General features: G+C 50.2%; 1 long non-coding RNA gene across 1 annotated transcript in view; it reads right to left on the minus strand.

Moving 5' to 3' along the window:
• The window catches only part of LOC140394763 (uncharacterized), a 64,706-nt gene extending 56,638 nt beyond the window's left edge, over positions 1 to 8,068 (minus strand). Inside the window, exon 1 of the long non-coding RNA XR_011935987.1 lies at positions 7,931 to 8,068. This is a non-coding gene — a long non-coding RNA (uncharacterized lncRNA). The remainder of the gene's footprint in view (positions 1 to 7,930) is intronic.
• Between the last annotated feature and the right edge of the window lie 5,814 nt (positions 8,069 to 13,882).

Genomic DNA, 13,882 nt, shown 5'->3' on the forward strand with positions numbered 1-13,882 from the left:
TCACTGGTGATTGGCTGCGATGTTGTTTGTGTGTTGGTTGGTCCAACTGCCTGTCCATCAGTGTGTGTGTGTGATTGCACCATGATATGTAATGTGGATATCATGACAATAATATTGTCAGAAATATTATAGATTACTGTTATTTTTTTAATGAACTTCTGCCCAGTTTTAAAATCTCCTAGTTGGATAGCAGACTTGCCTCCCACTTTCCTCTCTGTGTTTGCAAGTTGTGAGTTCCTGTCTTGCTCCAGGACTTGGCTACCTAATCCAGGCTGACGTAAATCAGTATCTACTGCAGGACTGAGGCAGACCCTGGACATATTGCTCGATAACCATGGGTCAGCTGAGGGAATTGGAATCCTATGGGTTCTCGCCTCCATACTGCTGAGTACACAGGATGCCAGGACAGGCCTGCTGTTACTCTGAGTGTGCGCGGACAGAGCACAGGCCTCTATAGTTAAATGATTGCTCAGATACACCAGCTGGGTTGGGAATGAGGTCACTGTTGACCTCACTGCTGCATTTACACCATTGGAGCAATTCTGAAGATTTACACGTCCTCGCGCGTTCAGATGGTCACCTGGTAAATTCAGTGATCTGAACAGCTGATCGCTGCCTCCTGCCATTCAACGCAGTTCATTAGCAATGGACGCAGTTTTTGCGATCGAGCCAAACATTCTGTACTCGAAAGAAAGAAGGGGCGGCACGGTAGCACATTGGTTAGCACTGTTGCTTCATAGTGCTAGGGTCCCAGGTTCGATTCCCCGCTAGGTCACTGTCTGTGCGGAGCTTGCACGTTCTCCCAGTGTCTGCGTGGGTATCCTCCGGGTGCTCCGGTTTCCTCCCACTATCCAAAGATGCGCACATTTGGTGGATTGGCCATCATCATTGCCCTTAGTATCCAAAAAGGCTAGGTGGGGTTACTGGGTTACGGGGAAAGATGGAGGCATGGGCTTAAGTTGGGTGCCCTTTCTAAGGGCCAGTGCAGAGTCGATGGGCCGGATGGCTTCCTTCTGCACTGTAAATTCTATGATTCTATGAAATTAGCTGCTTTGCCCAGGTTGGTCTTTAACTTCTGATCGATGCTGTGTTGAAGAGTCACAAAACCACAGTGAACAAAACAAGCAAAAAAACTTCCCACTTATAGAAAAGACAGAAGTGTCATTTTGCACTGCAGAGACCTGCTCCTGTGTGTGGCAGGGCAGGCAGGGACCAGAGGATACATTTAAACCAATTGACACAAAGGCCAGGGACTTGGGGAGTTGTGGTGCAAAACGTGAGTGTCGTGCTGGGTGCCCTGGTTCACAAACAAGCCAACAATGCTGGAAGTGGTGTAACGCTATTTTATGAACTGTTCAACTATGCTAACATGGGCATGTAAAAGTGGGTATATACCAGCTTAACTATAGACCCTTTCCTATCACTAGCTATGGTGAGGCACTCAGCACATGGTGAATGTCTGTGATGCAGGCTGTGAGCTCTGTGCTCTGAGCTGGCTGCTGCTAGAATGAGCGGGAACTGTGGTGTTCCCTGTCTTTATAGTGCTTGTGCTCTCACTAATGATTGGCTGCGGTGTTATGTATGCTGGTTGGTCCTACTGCATGTCCATCAGTGTGTGTATGTGATTGCACCATAATGTACTGATGTATATTATGACAGTGAGGTTTTATTTTTATTCATAGCAAGTTGTTTGAAGCTGGACTGTCTGGAAGGTGCGGTGGAAGAAAATTCAGTAGAATACTCACCCAAAGAGAAGAATCATTCTGGGTTATGGGAAAAGAGCAGGGGAGTGGAATTAAAGGCTGCCTCATTTGAAGAATCAACAGAGGTGCTGTGTCGTGACCTCCTTCTCTGCTGTGTAGTCCGAATCTTAGCACCAATTCCAGGGCTGGATTGATGTTCCTCTGCAGCATGTTTGAAGGTGGAAGGGGCTTGGCACATAAAATCCAGCCATGGTCGTCCAGTCACCTACCCACCCACCCCCTGTCTGAGATTTACAGTTGGAGGGCTGGCATCGGGTTGCCCACACGTCCTTGGCTTTATCGAGGCTTTTAAGTGGAGAATTAATGGCCACTTAATGGTGTCATCCCAGCACTGCAGCCTGTATTTTACCCGTGGCAGAGGTAAACCCTCTTTATGCGAAGCCCAGCGGTTTTAGCTGTGCATGCTGATGTTGGGCTGGAGGCGGTCAACCTCCTTTGGGGGCCTGTTGTCACCGTCAGAGGGCTCCCCCTGACACTAGTCCCCTCTTGAACCCTCCCCACCTGCTCTTGAATCTAAGCCTCCACCCTCCTCAGCCCCCTTGGCTCCCCTGGAGTTACCTGAGCTCCTCATCATTGGAGACTGCCTGTAGTTCCAGCTGTGCCCAATGCTGCAGGTGGCGCTGCTCTAACTACAGCCTTCCAAGAGAGGGTGGAAGTCTCACCTTAAAGCAATTAGTGCCGCTGCTAGCATTATATTGGTGTGGAGCAAACGTTGGAATCCTGGGTGGGCTTGCCACTGAATTTTTAACCGGCAATTGAGGTGGGGATGGGGGGGGGGGGGGGGGCGGTGGAAGATGCGGGACCACAGGTCCCTGTAAAATCCAGAGTCAAGTTATTACACTGCATTCTCCTATCACTTCTTAATACGAATGGGGGAGTGCGATCTGAACAAAATCCTTTGTCAGGGTTAGTTTTGCAACAAACAGTTAAAAGCCTAGAGCACCAACAATGCACCAGAAGCCTGCTTGTTGGATATAGAACGGAATCATTTCACCCTCATCCCTCCCCCTATCCTCCAATTCTTCAGAGAGCTGACCTTTCCTTAGCTATGACTCCCTGGACACATTTCTAAGTGACCATTGTTCATGTGTGATTTTATCTAAGCCTGACCTTTCTTCACCTGACATCTGCACATTCAGACTTCCATTGTGTCCAGATAGCAATCAAGACTTGCTGGCTTATTCTTTTTCCACTTTTTACCCACTGGGGTAAGTCCAATTATGGCAATCCCCCCCACCCCACCCCACCACTTTCACTAGGATCACCTATTGATATCAATTCCATTAAATCCAATCGGACTTTGAGCTCAGGATGAAAGCAAGTTACTGCGGTTGCTGGAATCTGGAACAAAAACAGAAAATGCTGGAAAATCTCAGCAGCAACTGTGGAGAGAGGGGGGAGCTAACTTTTCAAGTTTGGATGGCTTTGACAAAGAGTCTTCCAGATTCAAAATATTGGCCCTGCTCTCCCTCCACTGATGTATCTGTTGTGGTTTGAGTTTAGGATAGTCATCGGCTACATGGCTTAGCTTGTTTATTGGACCATTAGTAGATCCCAGAGAGTTAGTTAAAGAGGGCAAGATCACTGAATCACAACATACTGCTGAGATGTAGCTTCAGAGTCATGCCATTGGGAAAGCTACGAATTTTACCAAGCACTACTGAAATTCCAACACAGGATAAATCTGAGTAGAATTGTGCTGTAATCCACTCAGAACAGCATTGCTGTTTTTGTGAAGAGCCTCCCAGAGCTATGGGATGGATTGTGGGTCATGGCTTCCGTCAGGTCCTCCTGGTCAGTTACAGTGGGTTCAGCAGCAACAGTTTATAGTTTGCCACAGATTACAGTGGTGACATTACACAGGGCTTGAGCTGACCATTCATTATGCTTTGTCTTTGGCATTGGTGATCAGGGGCGAGATTCTCCGACCCCCCGCCGGGTCGGAGAATCGCCGGGGGCTGGCGTGAATCCCGCCCCCGCCAGTTGCTGAAGTCTCCGACACCGGAGATTCGGCGGGGGTGGGAATCGCGCCGCGCCGGTTGGCGGGCCCCCCCGCTCGATTCTCCGGACCGGATGGGCCGAAGTCCCGCCGCTAAAATGCCTGTCCCGCCGGCGAAGATTAAACCACCTACCTTACCGGCGGGACAAGGCGGCGTGGGCGGGCTCCGGGATCCTGGGGGGTGCGCGGGGTGATCTGGCCTCGGGGGGGTGCCCCCACGGTGGCCTGGCCCGCGATCGGGGCCCACCGATCCGCGGGCGGGCCTGTGCCGTGGGGGCACTCTTTTCCTTCCGCCTTCGCCACGGTCTCCACCATGGCGGAGGCAGAAGAGACTCCCTCCACTGCGCATGCGCGGGAAACTGTCAGTGGCCGCTGACGCTCCCGCGCATGCGCCGCCCGGCAATGTAATTTCCGCGCCAGCTGGCGGGGCACCAAAGGCCTTTTCCGCCAGCTGGCGGGGCGGAAATTTGTCCGGCGCCGACCTAGCCCCTCAAAGTTGGGGCTCGGCCCCCAAAGATGCGGAGCATTCCGCACCTTTGGGGCGGCGCGATGCCCGACTGATTTGCACCGTTTTGGGCACCAGTCGGCGGACATTGCGCCGTTTCCGGAGAATTTCGCCCATGGTGTGTGCCCATTCGTTGCCAAATTTGTGTTGCCATTTTCTGATTCTTTTCCCCCAAATTCAGAAAGACAATTGTTAAACAGGAGAGTGAGAGTTTTAAATTTGAGGCATATCCAGCTGTTCGTAGCGATGTAAGTGTGCCCTACCAACTTAGGATTTCTTCCACACTGTTAGCCCCCACCCTCGGAAATCGGAAAATGTGTGGTTCTCATTTCTTGGAGTTCACTTTCTATCGCGGTGCGTCACACGCACATGTTTAACACCGCCGGCACTCTACCGATATCAAACCGGCAAGGTGCATTTTGATCCTACTCAAAATATTGAACACATACCAGTGGCTGAACCAAGAATAGATAAAACTTTATTCAATCAGTGTTGAAATGATGAGTAACTCTTGACGTTAGATTTTTCTGGTTGGGAGCTAAATCACAAATATTGATAAGTGGGTTCTGTTGCAACCTGAATTGAAGTTATTTAAAATAGCAAAATGAAAACACTTGAACGGAGATATAGCGCCTTTTGCATTGTGCAATGCCCCAAGGTGCTTAACTGGAGCATTAGCAAACAAAATTTGACGCTGAGACATATAAGGTGATATGAAGGCAAGTGAAGAGGTAAGTTATAAGGAGTGTGTTAATGAAGGAGAGAGCGAGGTTGAGGGGTGAAAGCAAGAAGACAAGAATTAGGAGCAGGTGTAGGCCATTTGCCCCCTTGAACCTGCTCCAACATTGATAAGATCATGGTGGACCTGATTGTGGCCTCAAATCCACATTCCAGTCTGCCCCCCATAATGCCTGACCCCCTTGCCGATCTAAAAACTATGAAATTCAGCCTTGGCTATAGTCAATGACCCAGCCTCCACTGCTCACTGGGGAAGAGAGTTCTCTGAAAGGAAATAAATTATTTGGCCTGGGTTTACCCCCCACCATCTGGAGAGTTGGCGGGGAATGCATTCCCGCTCACTCCGACAGGCCCGCTTCCATTCTTAACACAATTGAGTGTGGATTGGCAGCAGGCCGGACTTCCATCTGTACTCAGAAAGAATTCCCACCTTGGAGAGCGGTCGGCAATCAGATTGGTCCTCTCGTCCACCTTCCCGCCTGAGATTAAGGATGGCAACTTTTTTTATTTCCCAGCCTGACTTGTCCAGCACCCACCAGCCTGAGCAGGAAAAGGGCCTGAAGTTCCCATTAATTGGGGGAAGGACGGGCTTCCTATTTGAGGCCCTGCCCGGCCCACCATAGTGTCGCATCCAGTGAGGGCGAGAGCCAGATCACGAGATTTGCGACGCTCGGCACACCGTTAGATCTCACGAGGCGTTGTGAGATTGAATGGCTTTGTCGCGTCCCGAGTCGGACGCAACGAGGCTGTTCAATCGGGCCCATGGTCTATCTAAGGCCCTCTACAGCTGCAATAATACTTCCCTTCTTTTATACTCGATTCCTCTTGAAATAAATGCCAACATGCCAACTTTCTATTTGCCTTCCTAATCACTTGCTGTACCTGCAAACTAACTTTTGGTGATTCGTGAACCAGAACGCCCAGATCCCTCTGCACCATAACGTTCTGCAGTCTCTTCCATTTCAGATAATGTGCTGCTTTTCTCTTCTTCCTGCTGAAATGGATAAGTTCGCATTTTCCCACATTTCCCATCGACCAGATTTTTGCTCACTCACATAACCTTGTCTAAATCAGTTTGGAGACTACCTCCTCCTCACAGCTTACTTTCTCACCTATCTTTGTGTCATCAGCAAATTTAGCAACAATATGTTCCATCCCTACATCCAAGTCAATGATATGAATTGTAAATGACCCATTATCCCTACTCTCTGCTTCCTGTTAACCCTCCAATCTTTCATCCATGCTGGTGTTACCCCAACACCATGAGCTCCCATTTTGTGTAGTAACCTTTGACATGGCAACTTATCAAATGCCTTTTGGAAACCCAGGTTTCCCACATCTACAGGTTCCCCTTCATCTACATTGCTTGCTATTTCCTCAAAGAAAGCTAATGAAGTGGTCAGTCATGAAATCCCATTCAAAGAATCATGTTGACTCTGCCTGATTGTATTATGATTTTCTAAATGTTCTGCTATAACCTCCTTAATAATGGATTCTTGCAATTCCCTTATTCAGATGTTAGGCTAATTGGCCCGTAATTTCCTTTCCGTCTCCCGCCTTTCTTAAATAGAGGTCATAGAGTCATAAAATCATACAACACAGAAAAGTCCTCCGACCCATTGAGTCTACACCGGTCAAAAATAATCACCTAATTATTCTAATCCCACTTTCTAGCACTTGGCCCAGAGGACTGTCTGCCTTGGCATCACAAGTGCACATCTAAATACTTCTTAAATGTTTTGAGGGTCTCTGCCTCCACCACCCTTTCAGGCAGCGAGTTCCAAACTCCCACCACCCTCTGGGTAAAAAGGCCTTTCCTCACATCCCCTCTAAACCTCCTGCTCCTTACCTTAAATCTCTGCCCCCTGGCCATTGATCCCTCCAACAAGGGGAAATGTTTCTTCCTGTCTATTCTATCCATGCCCCTTATAGTTTTATACACCTCAATCATGACCCCCCCTCCGTCTCCTCTGCTCCAAGGCAAACAATCCAAGTCTATCCAAACACTCTTCACGAGGGTGAGAGGGGGGGGGAGTAACCGGTTTTGGCCCTCTATTGGGGGGGGGGGGGGGGGGGGGGGGGACCTCCATTGGGCTCAGGATGCCCAAACAGATGTGCCTCCTCCCCAACCCACAAGGACCCTGGTGGCCTGACCACATGGTGTGGGTACCCCCATCACTGGTTACATTTTACTGGATGTGGGCAGGCAATGGAAACGCCCCAGCCATGCCGTCCAATTTTAGTGCCCCCACCCCACACCGCACAACCACTCCCCCACCCGTTCCATTGCACCATCCTGCTAGGCCACTCCTGTGAGGGCATAACATTACAGCCACTTTAAAAAAATAATCTTTATTGTCTCAAGTCAGCTTACATTAACACTGCAATGAAGTTACTGTGAAAATCCCCTAGTCGCCACATTCCGGCTCCTGTTCGGGTACGCGGAGGGAGAATTCAGAATGTCCAATTCACCTAACAAGCACGTCTTTCGGAACTTGTGGGAGGAAACCGGAGCACCCGGAGGAAACCCACACAGACACGGGGAGAACGTGCAGACTCCGCACAGACAGTGACCCAAGCCGGGAATCAAACCCGGGACCCTGGAGCTGTGAAGCAACAGTGCTAACCACTGTGCTTCATTGCAACATTATTCTGCTTTTGGGAACATTATGGGCAAAACTCCTTGAAGCTGAAGACTGCAGGGACCCATCTAGCCAATGGCAGGTGCTGTTAGATGCTGTGCTACAGCAAGCTCTGACCTTACAGTAAGCAGAACATTAGACAAGGAGGAAGTCCTTTGAAGCAGAACACTAAGAGAATTCTACATTTTTTGCCACAAACTCTGCAGCAAGTTTGGCTTCCACTTTCGTTAAACGTTTTACTGCTCCAAACCCTGAGCGCAATGGCCAAGCCGTAAGCACTCACCTCCTCACGGGGAGCTCAGGCAGCGAGGCAGACCTCATTATTTCATCGCACGACTAGGGACACTCTTTCAAACCTCCCCCACACCAGGTCTCCCACAGCAAGACCACGACTTTCTACTGAATCAGCTGCAAAAGCTGACTGACTAAGCAGCCCTCCCACGCAGCACACTCCACAACTGAGGAGTGACACTCATCTTTTGGGGAACTAAATGTCAGCTGGCCGCAAAGGGCCAGTGGCTACAGCAGAAAATTCTAAGAATTTAACCCTTGACATTCACACCCCCATTTGTTTTGTGAATCAGGCATGGCCAGCTTTAAGTCCACTACAATAACTGAAGCGATGTGCTTGTACTTTTCAAAGTTTCCCCACCACCCTCTGGCCTCGCTCCTCCTGCATCCCACACGCTATACTGTGGGAAAATATTGTAGCTTTGCAATAATTACAGTTGGCTGGATTTTTAATTGTATTTTTAAAGTTCATTTGCGGTTTACGAAGGTGAAAGCCAATATTTGTCACCCGCGATGTTTTGCCAATATCTCCAGTGCTCACACAATGTGGGACCACAAGATCACAGTCGAAGGCTAGGACATAAACTATAATTTGCACAATGTACACCAAAGTGAACTTTTACATTAATTGCCATTTCATCACCTCCTCTCTCTGTCTTCACCTACTGACCATATCATTTGCATTAAGGGTAACTCTGTTTTTCAACATTTGACCATCATACTTGTGTAAAGCGTTAGTTATGGTTTAATGGTAGCATTTCCCGTCGATGAGTCAGAAAGCTGTGGATTTGAGCCCCACTCTACAGACTTGGACTTAAAAGACTTCCCATGTTTTGTAAGGACCACGAAGAATCCAGCACGAGTTTTAAGGATACAAAGTAATAACATTTATTTACTATAACATATATACATAACAGTAGCAGTAACTTCCCTTGCTACATACTCCTTCCTCCTGGTTCCTGAACTGGCCAGCTTATTTATACTAGGAGTTTCTCCGCCCCCCCACATTGGGAAGCTCATACTCCCACAGGATTGTGGGATAGTCATTAGTCCCCAGCCAATGGTAAGTAGGCAGGTTATAACATCCCTCCCCTCCCAAAGTCCAAGGAATCCACCGAAGACCCTGGCGAAGGAAGGCGTCGGACTCGTTTGGCCGCAGGCCGGACGCCATTTGCACGCGGCGCTGGATCAGGCGGCGTGTAACGAGACAGAGACCGGCGCTTCTGTGATGAACGGCGCGGTTGTACATCCGCGGCCCGTGGACCCAAGGATTCCCCCTCTGATGCATACTGTGTCTCCATCTCGGAGTCAGAGTCTGCTGCCTCCGTCATGTCAGCGTCTCTATCTCCATTCGGTTTTGTAACGACCTGCGCAGGCTTCGAGTGAGGCACCAGTGGAAGATTGTGAGGACTACCTTCCCTTGTCTCTGGTCTCTGCGGCTGTTGAAATGAGCTCCGGGGGCGGGGAATCTTTTGAGGGGATGATCTTCTGGACCGAACGTGGTCTACATGTTTTTGCTGGAGACGACCCTGGGCTTGCACCTGGTAAGATATAGGGCCCGTTTGGCGAAAGATTACACCAGGAACCCATTGGGCACCACCAGCAAAATTCCGAACGAATACTGGGTCACCGGGCGCAAACTGCCGAATCGGACGATGCCGAGAAAATCCCTGTCCCTGCCGTTCTTGTGTGCGGCGTACTTTTGCACCAATGTCCGGGAAAACCATACTAAGGCGGGTGCGAAGTCTCCGGCCCATTAGGAGTTCTGCGGGAGCTACCCCAGTCACTGCATGGGGGGTGGTCCTGTACGTAAACAAAAAGCGAGCCAGTCTCGTGTCCATTGATCCGAAAGACTGCTTCTTTAGGCCTCTTTTGAAAGTCTGCACTGCGCGCTCTGCCAACCCATTTGAAGCCGGGTGGTAAGGGGCAGTGCGGATATGGCGGATGCCGTTCATCTTTGTGAACCTAGCAAACTCCTCACTCGTGAATGGAGTGCCATTATCCATGCCCAGCACCTCGGGGAGGCCATGCGTACTAAACGATAAACGCATCTTTTCAATTGTTGCGCAGGACGTTGTCCCCTGCATCTTATGCACCTCTAGCCATTTAGACTGGGCGTCAATTAGTAGAAGGAACATGGATCCTTGAAAAGGGCCTGTGAAATCTGCATGCAAGCGTGCCCAAGGCCGCCCTGGCCATTCCCAGTGATGTAGGGGCGTGGCCGGCGGAAGCTTCTGATGCTCCTGGCAAATGGAGCAGTTTTGGGCCACCTTCTCAATGTCGGTGTCGAGGCCTGGCCACCAAACATAACTCCGGGCCAACATTTTCATTTTGGTCTTGCCTGGATGCCCATTGTGCAAGTCTGATAGTATCAGCTCCTGGCCTTTTTCCGGGACAATCACACGCGTCCCCCACAAGAGGATGCCATCTTCCACGCTGAATTCTGACAGCTTGGAGGAAAATGCCCGCAACTCGCCTGGGAGCTGTCTATGCTGCCCACCATACAGGACTATGTGCCAAACCGTTGACAGGACTGGCTCCGTCTGGGTCCTCTCACGGATCTGTGATGCCGTGACAGGCAAGGTGTCCATAAAATTTAGGGTTGCAACCACCTCACCGGTCGTGGGGTTCGACATGGGGCCGGTCGATAAAGGCAATCGGCTCAGTGCGTCGGCATTTGCTATCTGCGTACCTGGTTTGTGCTCCAGAGAATACTCGTATGCAGCGAGCAACAAAGCCCAGCGCTGGGTCCGTGCAGAAGCAATGGGCGGTATTGGCTTATCCTCTCTGAAGAGTCCCAGCAGGGGCTTATGATCAGTCACGATAGTGAAATGGCGGCCGTACACGTACTGGTGGAAGCGTTTCACCGCAAAAACCACTGCCAGTCCCTCCTTCTCGATCTGCGCGTACTTTTTCTCCGCTGCAGTCAATGTGCGGGGGGCGAAAGCTATCGATCGCTCGGCCCCGTTCTCCATCTTGTGGGACAGGACGGCCCCAATACCATACGGGGATGCATCACATGTGACGAGCAAAGGCTTTCCAGGATCATAGTGGGTTAGTAACCCAGACGACGACAATTGTTGCTTTACCCGCCGGAAAGCGGTTTCTTGCGGCTGACCCCAAACCCAGGTGTGATTTTTCTTTAGCAGCAGGTGCAAGGGGGCCAGCGTAGTTGCCAGATTGGGGAGGAACTTCCCGTGATAGTTTACGAGTCCGAGAAAAGAACGAAGATGCGAAGTGTCAGTCGGGGCGGGGTCATGTTGAATCCAGCACGAGTTTTAAGGATACAAAGTAATAACATTTATTTACTATACATATATACATAACAGTAGCAGTAACTTCCCTTGCTACATACTCCTTCCTCCTGGTTCCTGAACTGGCCAGCTTATTTATACTAGGAGTTTCTCCGCCCCCCTCATTGGGGAAGCTCATACTCCCACAGGATTGTGGGATAGTCATTAGTCCCCAGGCAATGGTAAGTAGGCAGGTTATAACACCATGTCTACAAATTCATTAGCTTGTTTTACCTAGAACAGATCGCTAGCTTGAAGCCAGAGGCTGTGGCTTGAGAGGTGCCATTTTGCACCAAGTGCAGCTGACCAGGAGTCTCTCCCATTTTTACTGCTGCCATAGGCATGTTGGAAAGATTTGCAGGTTGGCAATCGACCTGTTTGGTCACATTAACGCACCCATTGCAATCAAGTCCTGGATTGGGACTCGGGCCCAGAACTTGAGAGGAAGGGACGCTACCCACTCTGTTACAAGACCTCCCACACACTCCAGAGACTTGAGAATAAAACCAGGCTGACATTCAGTGCTGTACTAGTGACGGATTGCACAGTTGGAGTGGACATCTTTGATAAAATGTAAACGGAGGCCTCTCTGTTTTCCCTCTCACGTCCCATGACTCTATTTCGAAGAAGTCCAGGGAAACCCTCCTGAGCGTCCTGACAATATTTAAACATAACCCAATATCACCAAAAATAGGGGTCATTATCATTGCTTAAGTAGGGCTTTGCTGAGCTCACAGATGGCTGGAGTGTTATGATGTTACGTTAGTGAGGGCACCTCAAAAGCATTTAATTGCTTGTAAAAGGCTTTTGGGTGTCCTGAGGATGCTATGAGGCCATGAAGGATGCTATTGAAACGCAAACCCTCCACTTCCTTTCTATCTCATTTCATGGCAAGAAGATGTATTGCCTCATCCCAGAATTCACATTCTTGTTACCCAACAAGGTGAAAATACGTTGATAAGAATAGAGCACAATTTGCATAAAAACGTACATTACAAATCAAGGAATTGATGACGATTAAAAGTCCAGATTGGCTAATTAATTTTGTGTTGAGATGAGGGAATGAGAAGAAAACAAATTTCTCTGAATGGAGCTGTGAGATCTGTAATATCAAGCTGAACCAATGGAGAGGTGCGAGGAATATGCACTATGTGCCTCGACGAATACAAACATGAGAAACCTGACACCATTCAGACTAGAGTAATTTTCTTCACCAGTTCCCCCACCGTTGGGATCAATAGGCCTTCCCTCTACCATTGAGGTGCTGAGGCTACAATATTGAGGCACTTTGGGAAGTCCTGAGTAGATGGAAAATGCTGTGGTTTTAAAAATCTGTTCAGGGGATATGGGCGTCGCTGGGCTGGGCCAGCATTTATTGCCCATCCCTAATTGCCCTTCAACTGAGTGGCTGGCTGGACCATTTCAGAGGGAATTTAAGAGTCAGCCACATTGCTGTGGGTCTGGAGTCACATGTAGGCCAGACCGGGTAAGGACGGCAGATTTCCTTCCCTAAAGGACATTAGTGAACCAGATGGGTTTTTACAACGATCGACAATGAAAATGAAATGAAAATGAAAATCGCTTATTGTCACAAGTAGGCTTCAATTAAGTTACTGTGAAAAGCCCCTAGTCGCCACATTCCGGCGCCTGTTCGGGGAGGCTGTTACGGGAATTGAACCATGCTGCTGGCCTGCTTTCAAAGCCAGCGATTTAGCCCAGTGTGCTAAACAGCCCCTAAATGGTTTCACGGCCATCATTCGACTTTTAATTCCAGATTTTTATCGAATTCAAATTTCACCATCTGCTCACTATGGGAATTAACTTGTGATTATTTATGGTTGGTTCTTCATTTGGGCCTTAATTGTATCATACCAAAGCTCCAAATTTGCACAGAGCTGATTCAGCATGAGGCTAAGTGAATTGGCATAGTCTAACACCATGAGAAGTATCTTGGGCGGAATTCTCCGACCCCCCCGGCCGGGTGGAGAATCGACGCGGTGCCGCGCGAATCACGCTACGGAGTCCCGATGCCGGGACGCAATTCTCCACAATGCGGAGAATCGGCACCATCGGCACCAGCGTAGTCGGCGCGGCGCCAGTCGGGGTATGACTCTCCAGCCAGGGCCGGCGGCTCGCCGATTATCTGGGCCGGCTGGGCCGAGCGGCCGTCAACAAAAAGCCGAGTTCCCCCGCCGCTGTTCTAACCTGCTGTGGGCCGGCGGGACCTCAGTGTTGAAGGGTCTGGGTGCGGCCTGTGTGGGGGGGAGGGGGTGTCCGACCCCGGGGGGGGTGGCCTTCGTAGTGGCCTGGCCCGCGATCGGGGCCCACCAATCGGCGGGCCGGCCTCTCTGCCTCCCGACCTCCTTTCCTCCATGCTGGCTCCGGTAGCCCTGCGCCATTTGGCGTCAGGGCCGCCGCGGGGAAGAAGGCCACTGCGCATCCGCTAGTTGGTGCTGGCTCAACTGCGCATGCGCGGACCCTGCAGCATCGGGTTCAGGCCAGGATCGGCAGCTGGGGTGGCGGAGGCCACTCTAGCACCGTCCTAGCCCCCTGTGTGCTGCAGAATGGGGTCCAGGAACGGGCGCAATGCCGGAGTAGAACACTCCCGTTTTTACTCCGGCATCGGCACTTAGCCGCCCGTTGGGAGAATC

Source organism: Scyliorhinus torazame, chromosome 18 (assembly GCF_047496885.1).
Source record: "Scyliorhinus torazame isolate Kashiwa2021f chromosome 18, sScyTor2.1, whole genome shotgun sequence".
NCBI classification, from domain to species: Eukaryota; Metazoa; Chordata; class Chondrichthyes; order Carcharhiniformes; family Scyliorhinidae; genus Scyliorhinus; species Scyliorhinus torazame.